The sequence below is a fragment of the Chiloscyllium punctatum genome, chromosome 35, assembly GCF_047496795.1.
Source record: "Chiloscyllium punctatum isolate Juve2018m chromosome 35, sChiPun1.3, whole genome shotgun sequence".
Lineage (NCBI taxonomy): Eukaryota > Metazoa > Chordata > Chondrichthyes > Orectolobiformes > Hemiscylliidae > Chiloscyllium > Chiloscyllium punctatum.
Window position 1 is genome coordinate 73,026,543 of NC_092773.1, and position 11,864 is coordinate 73,038,406.

The 11,864-nt window shown below is 43.5% G+C and overlaps 1 non-coding gene across 1 annotated transcript; it reads left to right on the forward strand.

Annotated features, from left to right (window-relative positions):
* Window positions 1-2,282: 2,282 nt before the first annotated feature.
* Window positions 2,283-2,356, forward strand: trnat-cgu (transfer RNA threonine (anticodon CGU)). The gene has a single exon. It is a non-coding gene; the product is annotated as a tRNA-Thr (tRNA).
* Window positions 2,357-11,864: the final 9,508 nt, after the last annotated feature.

Here is an 11,864-nt window from a genome sequence, read left to right on the forward strand (position 1 = left end):
AATTAGGTGGGGTAGACATGAAAGATTTTTTTCCTAGCATGATGACGTCAGCTTGTACGAGGGCATGTAACGACAAATTAAGATGTGATAGATTTAAGATAGATGTCAGAGGCAAGTTCTTTACTGAGAACGTGGAAAGGACGCGGACTGCCCTGCCAGCCAGTACAGTTAATTCAGCCACATTATGGGGATTTAATTAATCCTTGGAAAAGCACATGGATGGTGATGAGATTGTTTGGGAAGACGAGCTGAGAATAGTTCAAACGTCAGCAACATTGAGGGCAGAAGGACCTGTTCAGCGTGGTATCCTTCTATGTTCATTGTCCTTCCCCAGAGTATGCATTCATACAAAGCACAGGTTTCATATCTCTCCCATCTCCAGCGGCACCAATCAGAGACTGGCTAATTGATTTTTGAGGTGTCTCTGTCCTCTTCACAGACTCCTTTTTGTCCTCATTATATTTATAAAACTAGTTGTTTTTGACTTCCACAAAGCCACATGCAGCAATTGAGCGAGGTAGAACTCAAAACTATAATCGTCCGATGCGAATTCAGATGCGTTATCCTTACAGCACCGGGCCCACCCACCGTCGACTTCATCTCAGCTTTTCCATATGTAAGGGAGACGTGTAGATCGGGGGAAACAAAATTGGCAAGTTGAAGAACAAGCAAAGGTAATCAGCGTCACTGTTTTATTTCAATATGTCCCACTTTGTGAAGCAGTGATTTTCACTGGCAAAGAAAACAGTTTTGTCTTCAGCTGCCGCCTTCAGTCTTGTCTGCATCTCAGCTGGAAATTTTCATCGTTGAATTCACAGTCACATCGCGATTCCATGATCCACTCCAATGAAATGTACTTTCATGATTTCAGTCTTGTCTCTTGCTTTCAAGACCCTGAAGATCAGAATTAAACTCCATCTGCCACTTCTCAGCCCATTGGCCCATTTGGTCCTGTTGTAATTTGAGGTAATCCTCTTCGCTGTCCACTAGCAAAAAAATCTTTGGTCCTTTCTAGTCCGGGATCTAGAATAAGAAGAATTGAACGACACCCTTGTTCGTGCCGCTGCTCACCGGAGACCAGCGCGTCAAAACGAGGCCCTGTCACCATTAGCTTGTTTTGTGCCTCGCTGCAGTACATCTGCTGAACAACATCAGATTATCACAGCTCCACTTTCTTCACATTGAAACACAGGGCGATGATATGAGCTGTTCTGAAACTTGGGGAGAGCAACTTTGCTGCGAAAGTTGGTTATGGAGTCAACGACAGACATATGAGTGTGTACAAGTCCGTTCGCAAGTTTTACAATCAGCATCACTGGAGGTCCCTGCTTCGGAGTCCGCGTTTGCATTGCCCAGACCTGGATATAATTCCCACTCAGGTAATGAAGATTTCTTTCTCATTTTGAATGAAATCTAATTCCTGCTTTTGCAGAACATGCACCGGGATCCTGCCAGAATTGGTCCAGTGATTATTTACATCCGTGTACAGGAACAATGGGAGCAGGTACACGGGAAACTACCACTGCAAAGCCCCTGCAATCATATCACCTTTCTGAGTTGGACGTATCTAGCTGATCCTTCAGTGTCTCAAAGTGTAAATACTGGAACACGCCCCGCCCCTCCCCCGAAGCGGTATCATGGCTGTATGTCCGTGCTGAGGAGCTGAAAGGTTCAGGAAAGTAACTCATCCCCTCCATCACTGGGGTAATTCGGGATATGCGCTGAATCCTGTCCCATTGAGTGACGACTATATTCCAGGTATCCGTTTCTAAAAGTTGAAGGTTCTTATCAGACATCTGCAATCGTTTGGAAATAAGTTGAGAAGTGGAGCACGACATTGAAATAAAGTAATCGACAATGATGACTGGGAGGTATGAGACAGGAAGTGAGCGTGGAACTGCTGGTGCAAGACTCAGTGTCGGTGACAATGTGACTGCTTTTACTACCCAATGTTTGCATTTACTTACACATTACACTTCATCAATTCAACAGAATGACCTTGTTCCTCTTGTTGTATATTAATGTGGCTCATGGGCAACGAGAGGATGAACACATCCGCTTTCTCCTTTCAGTTTGAACAGGTGAAAGTATCAGTTTGAAATTAATGCAAGAGGAGAATATCTTTTTATGTGCCTTTTTAGTGGAGAATGTTCAGCTGTCAACTGTCTGTATTTGAAAATTGGAGGATTGATTGCAATTCTCAGTGAGCAACGTTGGTCCAAAAACTGTGATGAAGTCGTTAAGTAGCTTCACATATGGGTGTGTAAACGCTGAAATAGTGTGGCGCCGTGGCTTAGTTGGTTAAAGCGCCTGTTTCGTAAACAGGAGATCCTGGGTTCAACTCCCAGCAGCGCCTGCTTGTTGTGCTCGTATTTGGGTTTCCTGTTACAATGCGTTGCAAAAGTCGCGTCAAGGAGTCTGTGTCTCATTGTACTTTGACCCTGTTATGATTTGGTGATCCAGGCTATGTTACAACAGTGAATGTTTTGTCTGTTTTCAATTCCGAACTATTAATGAATTCTCTGGTTTCTTACTTTTATTCCAGAAGCACTTCTGCTTCTCCTCCTCTTTTATTCCACTTCTTCATTCCCGGTTTGGTAGGAATAACGAGATGAGGCAGGAGACGTTGCAGACTTACAGGGGAATTTTGTGGTAATGGCAGAGACACCACCAGCTGATCACTCTCATTGCCTGATGTCACCGTTCATTCATTTAAACCAACAGTATACACATCGCTGTGCTTCTTTATTTGTGGTGTAATTGCGTTTTGTTTTCTTTCTTCTGGATTAGGAATTCTGTTTTGAATTTGAAACAGTCATAATTGGTTGAAAAAGAAATGTCGCCTTGCCTGAGTTTGAAGTCACAGACACATTATCCGGAGAATTCCTGATGAACAGCTTATATGCGAAACAACGAATTTCCTGCTCCCTGGATGCTGCTTGACGTGCACCACACTTTCTGACTCTACCCCACCTCAGCTCACCTGCTTCGGAAATTAAATGATGAACTTCCTACTTCTCAGTTGGATTCTTTTGTCACATGTTTGGCAGCTTGCAACATTCTACTGCTAATATCACTCAGATCATCCAGACTACTAAATAAAAAAAAACTGCCGATGCTGGAAACCGGAACCACAAGCAATAGTTGCTGGAGAGACTCTGCATACCCTCGGTTCAACTGAATCGTAGAACATTAAACTGGGAGCAGGAAATGAGAAAGGCACAACTTAATAACTGCTACATTTCGTTTCTCCAAAAAAATTATAAAGTGCAGTGTTTCGACCAGGGTCTCACCGTCTCATGTTCTGATAGGAATGGGGAAATAAATGTTGGCCCAGCCACTGCTGAACAAATGAGAAAAAGAGACTTTTTGCGTTCATCATCAGTTGCTACCAGTGCAGACCGTCTCAATGTGATTCATAAAGCAGGGCAGCCAGATACTTCTGCATTTTAGAGTCCAGCAAAATCTCATTTAACTTAAAGGATCAATATTGTATGTTCCTGACAAACAACTCATTCTCCATTACTTTGATCTAAGTATTACTTAAAAACTTCCTCATCTCTACACACTCAATTTTAATACACTTAATGTTCCATTCACGGTTTAACTTCCAAACTATTTTCACCACGAACATACTCTTTTTTTCAATCCAAAACTAAGCTGAAATAATGCCTTTTGGAAATCCAAATATCGCTCCATCACTCTTTGTCCCTTATTTATTGTGTCCGTGTGAAAGACGTTAAACTTGAGGCCTCTCGGTTTGAACTCCACCATCCTGGGTTAAAAGAAGACCTAGGCCAGTCACCTATCCACCCCTCATCATGCTTTTATAAACGTCTAGAAGTTTACACAACAGCCTGGAACACTGCTGGGAAAAGCCCCTGATCAAACACTCTCTCCTTTTAACTCAAGCCCTCTCGACACTGCAACATCCTTGTAAATCTTCTCTGCACTCTTTCCAGTCGAACAACATCTTTCCTGTTGAAAGTGATCGGGAAGGTCAGCAGTATTCTAAGTGTGGCCTCACTAATGTTCTGTTCAGCTCCAACATGACATGTGAACTCCAAGAATCGATATTCTGACTCATGAAGGCAAGTGTGCCAAATGCTTTATTCACGAACTTTTCTATACGTGACACCAATTTTCCTACTCTCGTAATCTTTGCATTGGCTTATAAAGTCGTGCTTATCTTCTTACCTACTATGTTCTGCTGCTTACACGAGTCTGTAGACCCACATGCAAGGTCACAATGTTCCTTTGGGTTTACCAGTGCCCTACCGTTCTTTGAGTACTCTCATGACGTGTCCCTTACAAAATGCATCGCCTGATGTTTTTATTGTTATTTTCAGCTCCCGCTGTCTGCCAATTTGACAAATCCACCTCGAAAATCCTGAAACCTGAGATCTTTTTAATTACTGTTAACCACTTTGCCAATCTTCACATCCTCCTCAAACTTTCTTATCATTTCCCCCACATTACTTCTATATTGTTTCGTGAAATCACAAACATGAAGGGACACAGCATTGACCCTTGTGGTACACCACTGAGTACCAGCTCCAAGTCACAGAAACAGCACCACCCTTTCTCCAACCACCCAAATAAGCTTGGATTGAACTTACCACGTGACCCTGAATCCATTTTATTTCAACCCTGTTTCCAGTCTCCAGTGTGGGATCTTATCAAAGGCTTTCTAACGTCCTCATAACATAAATCAACTTCACTACCCTCGTTACACATCTTATCACTTCCTGAAAAAATACTTAATCTGATCTGTCAGGTATGACTGCCTCTGACAAAACCATGCTAACTCTCGCTGGTCAAACTTTGTCTGGAAAAGTTGCAATTAATTGTTTCCTTAACACCCTCCTCCAACAATTTCGTCTCACAGCTCTGTAATTCGCTGCATTATATCTGCCAGCCTTATTGAAAACTTGAATCACATCAGCAGTCCTGCAGTCATCGAAATACTCCCAGGTGGCCAAAATGTAATGTAAACTAATGGTCAGAGCACATGTAATTTTATCTCTTGTCTCACAAAGCAGCTTAAGACGCAACTCCATCCCGAGCTGGGGATTTGCCCACTTTTAGACTGTCAAAACCTCCAATACCGTCCCAGTCGCGATCTGAAACGGCTCAAAAAACCTCAGTCCCTCGTCCTGCATTCTGTACCTATATATTACCACACAAGTACTGTGCCACAGATGCACATGAAAGGTGATTTATTCAGTTATTCCGTTTACTGACGCAACTCCACTATGACAATGGAGGGAGATAATTCAGGTATTATCAGTGGACAACGATGTTTCGGCATTTGCGCCTATATATCATTTAGTTTTGATAACCAATGGCACATTTTCACAGTGAGTAAGGGTTTAAGTGTTGTCTATCTGAAAAGAAGTTACTAAATTCTTCTTCCTGCGGAAAGTCCAGTCAGTTCAGGTTTGACATGAGGTTCTTTTTCTCACTCTCTGTTCTCCACCCAGTCCACGATAGTACTGCGGTACAATCACATGATTGCTGTTTTCATAGATATAAGATGTTGACGCCTATGACTCGCATCGCAATAGGATCAACCACAAGAGAATTTTTCAATAGGAACAGTGTACTGCCTTCGCTGCAGGGGATCATTGAGCATGAACAATCTCAGGCTTCCAGCAGGGCACACGCAGGACCTTTCTTCCTCGATCATTCACAGTATCAATAGGCCTGAGACAGAGATGTGCGCCAAGGAACAGGGCAAAAGCAGAAGGTGCTGGAACAGTTTTGCAGGTCTGGCAGCATCTGAGAAGAGAAATGAGAGCTAGCGTTTCGGTGCAGTGACCCTTCCTCAGAGCTGATGGTACCAAGAAAGTGTTGGCCTCTATGAAGAAGATTGGGTGATGGGATTCGGATAAGAAGTAAACAGTAGGTGGGTATAGAACTCAAATTGAGAGAAGAAGAATTGGGTAAACTCATCGATAACAATCAGGCTGAGAGGGAGAAATACTTTTAATGGAGACTGTTTGTGACGAAACATAGATAGTGTGTTATGGCTTGAAAGAATTCAGAACATGTGGAATTAGGCAGACGTGAATTAGTGCAGTTCCATGCGTGACTGTCTTTAGACTGACAATGACCCCACCTTGTCAAGGAAGGAATGAGAAAGGAAATTCAAATATATTTTCAGCAGTTAACATCGTCTCTCGAGTTTCTCCATTCGCATGTTATGTCCGCCTTCAGGCCACCGCCCACCCCTCCACAGCCTGATCCAATTACTTCAATCAGATGCCCAGTCATGAGCAAGAAAATTGAAGAAAGTCGCAACAATGAAGCGAAGGTCCGTACGTTTTTGTCCGTTGTCTTCCTCTGGGCATTAAACAACGTATTTTTTATCTTCTCTCTCGATCATTGAAGGGATATGAGTGATCAGTGGTCAAGCTAACATCACAACAGCCAGTTGGCTCTTTTCCATTTAACAGCCGAGCGGGAGCAGGCACAGCAAAGAATGCTGCATTCACCCAGTCTGCAGCTGCAGCTGCTGCACTGCACACTCACATGCGCTGGTATACTCCCTCTGAAGCATCTCAGAAGCACGGAAGATCGTCAGTTTTGTTAAGTATTTAACTGCCCTTATCCAAAATTCAGATGGCTCCGAGCAGTGATGCAAGGACAGACTGAATTTCGTTTTTAGGATTAACTTTAGTGGAGCAGGGTTTGGAGAACAGTTTCTTTTGTTCTTGACTTAGGGAGGACGGAGTGGTCATTAAGGACTGTGGAATTAAGGACTTTACTGGTGAAGGAGAATGCTTCAAATTCGATTCAAATTCGATTCAAATTAACGGACGAATGAATGTTGTTGTTATAATCATTGTGTGTTGTGTATCAATAACTTGGTTAAACGCTGGCTGTAAGATTCTCATGATAACTAGTAACGTCATCGCGGTGATTATCATGAAATTGTTAAAGGAGGGTCAGAGAAAGTGTCAACGGTATGAGCAGGTAGGGAAAGGGAATGCGTTTTGAGTTGTGTGAGGCAAAGGCTCAGCTAGCATGTCTTCGACCTGGTAAGAACTTGCAACAAACAATGAGGTGCTGGAGGCAAGGGTACTGTGTCAACGAGGGGAAAAAACACATCATGTAAGCTAGGTAACAAAGGGAAAACATAATTCCTAATGTAAAACCAGTTATCAACGTGTAAAAGCATTCAGTATGTTAAATAGTTAACAATATGAAAAACATTCATGATGAAAAGCCTGTTAACAAGGTTAAGAACATTCGTTGCATAACGCTAGATGGCTTAATATTTACTGTTAATGCTTGCTGATTGTAACGGTAATCCAATCAATATAGTTGTTGTCCTATTTAGAACAGAGAACATAGAACAGTACGGCACAGAACAGGCCCTTCAGCCCACGATATTGTGCCGACCATTGATCATCATGTAAGGTAAACCTAATGTACGAACCCTATGCATGTGACCATATGCATGTTAAGTAGTCTCTTAAATATCCCTAATGACCTCGCTTCCACAACTGCTGCTGGCAACGCATTCCATGCTCTCATATCTCTCTGTGTAAAGAACCCGCCTCTGCCATACCCTCTATACTTTCCGCCAAACAGTTTAAAACTATGACACCTCGTGTTAACAATTTCTTCACTGGGATAAAGTCTCTAGCTATCAATTCTATCTATGCCTCTCATTATCTTGTGCACCTCAATTAGGTCCCCTCTCTTCCTTCTTCTTTCCAACGAAAAAACTCAGAGCTCAGTCAACCTCTCTTCATAAGATAAGCCCTCCATTCCAAGCCGCATACTGGTAAACCTCCTCTGAACCCTCTTCAAAGCATCCACGTCTTTCCTGGAATGGGAGACCAGAACTGGACACAGTGTTCCAAATGCGGTCTAACCAAAGTTTTATAGAGATGCAACAAGATCTCACGGCTCTTAAGCTCAATCCCCCGGTAATGAAAGCCAAAACACCGTATGCTTTCATAGCAACCCTGTCCACCTGGGAGGCAATTTTAAGGGATCTATGTACCTGCCCACCAAGATCCCGCTGTTCCTCCACACTGCCAAGAATCCTGTATTTAATCCTGTACTCAACTTTCAAGTTCGACCTTCCAAAATGCATCAAATCGCATTTATCCAGGTTGAACTCCATCTGCCAACTCCCAGCCATCTCTGCATCCTGTCAATGTTATTCTGCAGCATACAACAGCCCTCTATATTGTCAACGACACCTCCAACCTTTGTGTCGTCTGCAAACTTGCTAACACATCCTTCAATCTTCACATCCAAGTCATTAATAAAAATTACAAAGAGTAGAGGCCCGAGAACATAGCCCCGTTGACACCACTCACCACTGACTTCCAGGCAGAATACTTTCCTTCCACTACCACTCTCTGTCTACTGTCGACCAGCCAATTCTGTGTTCAAACACCTAAATTTCGCTGTCTCCCATCCCTCTGACCTTCTGAACGAGCCGACCATGGGGAAACTTATTAAATGCCTTTCTGAAGTCCATATACGCCACATCGAGCGCTCGACCCTCATCAACGTGTCTCGTAACATCCTCAAAGAACCCAATAAGATTTGCAAGGCATGACTTGGCCCTCACACAGCCATGTTGACTGCCTTTAATCAAGCCATGCTCTTCCAGATGGTCATAAATCCTATCCCTCAGAATCCTTTCTAACTCCTTGCAGACAACAGACGTGAGACGGACTGATCTGTAATTGGCAGGGATTTCTCTATTTCCTTTCTTGAAGAGAGGAATTACATTTGCCTCTCTCCAGTCCTCAGGTATGACTCCAGTGGAGAGCGAGGATGCAAAGATCTTCGAAAGCGGCGAAGCAATCTCATTACTCGCTTCCCAAAGCAGCCGAGGACAAATCTGACCTGGCCCAGGCGACTTGTCAATCTTAATGTTTGTCAAAAATTTCACCGCATCAGCTGCCTCAATCTCTATGTGTTCCAGCATGCGTACCTGCACCTCACTGGTTTCATTCACTACAAGGTCCTTTTATCTAATGAACAGAGAAGGAAAAATCTCATTTAGGGCTTCCACTTCCTCCTCAGACTCTATACACAACTTCCCTTTGCTATCCCTGATCGACCCTACTCCTTCTTTGATCATTTTCTTATTCCTCACAAACGTGTAAAATGCCTTTGGATTATCCCTAATCCTTCTTGCCAAGCCTTTTCCTGACCCCTCCTGGGTCTCCTCAGACAATGTTTGAGCTCCTTTCTCGCCTGCCTGTAATCCTCCAGAGCTGAGCAAGACCCTTGCTACTTCCACCTCATGTAATCTCCGTTCTTTCTTTTGACGAGAAGCTCCTCTGCTCTCGTCATCCAACGTTCCTTTATCTTACTCCTTCCCGCCTGTCTCAGAGAAACACATTTGTTCATCACTTACAACAACTGTTCCTTAACCAGTGTCCACATGTCTATAGTACCACTTCCATGGAACAATTGCTCCCAGTCTATGTTTCCCAACTCACGTCTGACAGCATCGTAGTTTCCTTTTACCCAATTAAATAACTTCCCATTGTGCCTGATTCTCTCCTTCTCCATAGCTATGTAGAATGTGAGGCTGTTGTGGTCACTATCACCAAAATGCTCTCCCACAGTAAGATCTGACACCTGCCCCGGCTCATTGTCGAGCATCAAATTCAAAATGGCCACTCCCCTCGTCGGCCTGTCAACGTACAGTCTTAGGAAACCCTCCTAAACACACCTTACAAAAACAGCTCCTTCGAAACCATCTGCTCGAAGTAGGATCCAATCAATATTAGGAAAGTTAAAGTCACCCATTACAACAACCTTACTACACTCACACTTTTCCAAAATCTGCCGACCAATGCGCTCTTCCATCTCCCTGAGGATATTGGGTGCCTGTAGCAAACCCCTAATGAGGTGACTGCTCCCTTACCGTTCTTAATTTCCACCCATACTGACTCAGTACGCAGACCCTCCTCGACAATGGTAACTTCTGTAGCTGTGATACCCTCTCTGATTAGCAGTTCGGCAACTGCTCCTATTTTTCCCCTATGCCTATTCTTTTTAAATTTTCTAAACCCTGGATCATTCAGCAACCATTCTTGCCCCTGAGAAACCCACGTCTCTGTTATGTCCACAACATCATAGCACCAGGTGCTGATCCATGCTCTGAGCTCATCACATTTATTCCCGATACTCCTTGCATTAAAGCAAACACACTTTAACCGATCCCTTGGTTTTTTAGCAGGAAATTCCTTCCCACTGGCTGCACTACCTCTTGCTATTGCCTCATCTCCATCAACTCTCACCACCGGTGTAGAGCTCAAGTTCCCACCCGCTGCCATACTATTTTCAACTCTCCTGAACAACTAGAGCAAACCCTCCACCCAGGATTTTGGTCCCTTTCCAATTCAGGTGCAACTCGTCCTTCATGTACAGGTCCCACCTTCTCCAGAAGGCATCACAATTATCTACATATCTGAAGCCCTCCCTCCTACACCAGCTGCGCAGCCACGTGTTAAGCTGCGCCCGCTCCCTGTTCCTCGCCTCGCCATCTCGTGGCACCGGTAGTAAATCCGAGAACACTAATCTGTTCATATGTGCTGCAGATTCAACCCGAACTGCCTGAAATCACTTTTTTATATCCTCGATCCTATTCCTGGCTATATCATTGGTGCCAATATGTAACACTTTTTCTGTCTGTTTGCCCTCCCCTTTCATAATCATATACACCCGATCGGATACTCCAGGACATTGGCACCAGGGAGGCAAACATAGCTTCCGGGAATCCCGATCCTGACCACAAAATCTCCTGTCAATTTTCCCAAAGCATTTTGGAAGCAGCTCCTTGATGTGGACCATATGAATACTGAATAATCTGTTGTTCAAGAGAAGACCGAAAACTCATCTCTGTGCACAAGGGCGATCGTCCTCTCAACCTGTGGGGCCCAGAATAAAAATGAAGGATGTGAAGCCATACTGTATTTCTGAGTGTTTGCTTCGAATGATATGGGGATTAGGGAATCCAGACGACAATATGAAGTTGCAAATCAATGAGGTAAGATCGACATTAATATGACTGTTGATCATCTGTAATAATTCAGTCAGCAATTGGCCATTATCTTGCTGAAATCTCGTCTTAAAAACAACACAGCATAGGAACAGGTCCTTCGACCCACCAAGCTTGCACTGACACATGATGCCTTTCGAAAGTTGTCACAAGATACCTTTTAATTTTTGCTTCGGTATCTTCTACTCCAATCTCCTCTATCAGGGCATTTTCACATTCTTTCTCGAATAGGAAAAAAAAACTTGCTTCTCATATCACCTTCAAACCTTCCCCTTTTTAACTACAACTTCTGGCTCAGGTAATTGATATGTCTACCCTGGGAAAAAGGCTCTAAGAAACTATTCTATGCACATCTCAACAAATTTTGCAAACATCTGTCATGTAGCCCCTGAGCCACTGATGTCCAACTGAAAACAAATCAAGCTTGATCAATTATTCCTCACACCTAATATCCTCCAAAGCAGCCAACAACCCGGTAAACGTTTTTAAGCCAACTCCCACAAATCTAAATCCTCTTGTTGATCGTGTAACCAATCCTGTACACAACATTCCGAAGTGGCTGAAGTAAAGTTGTATTCAGCTGCAACATGACATGCCAATTTTTGTACTCTGCTCTCTGATTGATGTGCGCAAGCATGTGATAGGCCTGTGATCACATTGTTCACACTGTTCACACTGGTGAACTCAGTTTCAGTTTCAGAGAACTGTAGCTTGTATGCCTCGATCCCTGCGGATTTTGAAGCAACTTAGAGTTATTCCATTTATTGTATATATCTCTTCTGCAGCAGACCTTCGACAATGCATTACCTCCCAATTG